The following is a 2,120-nucleotide window of genomic DNA, read 5'->3' as shown; positions in this document are numbered from 1 at the left end:
CCAAAAACGCTGTTTTTAGGGGTTTCAACCCCTTTTTTCTCGAAAACGTGACGTGATGGGAAGTTTTGGACCCCAGATTCGTGTTCAGCACGAAAAATCCGTTCGGAAACACCAGGTCCCGTCTTATTCGCAAAACCCTTGTAGACCAGTGTTATGCTTCGTTTTATGCAATACACAATTTTGGATCTTTCTACATTTTGAGAGCAAATTGTAGTCTGTATATATGTAAATATATACATAAGTATGTGCGCATTTTTAAGAGTCGAAAATATAACATATATTCTTGCTAAAAGCCACAAATCCAGCATGTACATACAGCTGCGGTCAAAATAATAGCACCAAATTCAAAATGATCTCCTTTATATTTAATTATATTAAAATTCAATCTATAACATAAATCACGTAAATAACAATTTCAAAGCTTGCACAAAGTTCACAAAAATTAATAAAATTTCATTAAAATTTCCAACTTCATGTCTGGAATTTTTAGCACATTTTAGAGTATGCAGTTTTATAGCCCATTAATTTTTGTATAATAAAGTGTAAGTTTCAAGTCGCTAGAACATACCGTTTGCCGAGGGTGTTAAGCATTTTATTCCATGCGTTAACATTAACAAAATTAATTTTTATATGGAATGCTAAAGACCCTCGCCAAAAAAAAAAATCTAAAAATGAAGGGTAATCTTTAGCGACTTGAAACTTAGTTAATTTTCTACAAATTCTAGATAAAAAGTTTGAAATTTGGATAGAATTTTTTGAAATTTGATCAATATTTGTGAAACTTGTACAAGCTTTGAAAAATTTCTTAATATTTTTTTTTTTTTAATGAAATTTTGTAAAAATAAATAACTCCACATAAGTTGCAAGCATTGTTATGCTATTATTGTGACCGCAACTGTATGCAGTTTGCATTTCGGTTTGTTAAATATAATCCCATACACTTTTTTCATTCTCTGGCTATTTCAGATGCTTTGCTTGTTCTCACTATTTTCTAGAAACTTTAAAGATTTTAACTTTTTTTTTTGTTTTGGAACACTAATAAATAAAATAGGTTTACAGAGCTCTATATAGTGACATTTTCATAAAAGTTTTCGGTATATAAAGCAGTTAAAGTCTTCTTTATTTTTTATGAATTTGGGTCTGAAAAGGTCTGGAAGAGGCGTGCTCTTTTATTGTTTTATGTGTAGTCATGTATATGTACTTATGTACATATGTATGTATCAGACATCTGCATAAATTCATTCAAATTATAGCTCCACACGCCACAAGGTTTTTTTTCTTTGAGAAGCGTACATAGGTTACATTAGCTTGGGTGATCCGTACGAGCTCACATGGGCCATTAATTCAGTGTTAACAAGAAAATGGCGAGTTTTAACAATTTATTAGTATTTCCGAAAACTGGACAGTGACAGAGAAGGTACCATCGTCACACTTAGTCTTCACTCTGTGTCAGTTCTATGTTCGGTAAAAATTGCATAGCTGTAGCAGCTCACTAGAACAAAATATGTATTCGTCCTTTTTATTGTGGCGTATTAATATTTATTTCAATAGTGTTATTGACCTTTGTACCAAGATTTTTTTTCGTCCAATCGTGTGACTACAACTAAATTGTGCGTCCCGCTTTTTTTATTTTGTACCAATGGCCCAATATAAACAAGTAAGAAAGTCTAAGTTCGCGCGGAGCCGAACATTATATACCCGGCGCAAGTATTAAATATATGTTTTTTCAACTTTCCGAAAGCTACCGCTACATGGTAAGCCGGGGTGTATCAATTTTGAGTAAATTAGCGTCTTTAAATTTCGAAATATTGCAGTTTCAAGCATTTCTGAAATTTACCGTTATATGAAAAGCGGCCGTAATTTTAGTCCGATTTCAATAATTTTCAACGTTTTGCTTTTATGTGGCAATCACAATAAAAATAGCGAGTTTGGTACAAATTGGTAGAACGGTTTTCTATATACACATATGTGATCATAAGTGGGCGGTGCCACGCCCATTTTCCAAAATTTTACCATAAACGTATTTCTTGGTAAAGAATTGTTGCAAGCGTCAATTTTGAATAAATTAGCTTTAATATTTACTGATTTATCGAAGATTTCGTATTTCTCTAAATTACCCT

Source organism: Rhagoletis zephyria, unplaced genomic scaffold (assembly GCF_001687245.7).
Source record: "Rhagoletis zephyria isolate East Lansing unplaced genomic scaffold, Rhagoletis_zephyria_1.1 Rzeph_scaffold_03111, whole genome shotgun sequence".
Lineage (NCBI taxonomy): Eukaryota > Metazoa > Arthropoda > Insecta > Diptera > Tephritidae > Rhagoletis > Rhagoletis zephyria.
The sequence above is the reverse complement of the archived record's forward strand: the minus strand, read 5'-3'. Positions refer to the sequence as shown.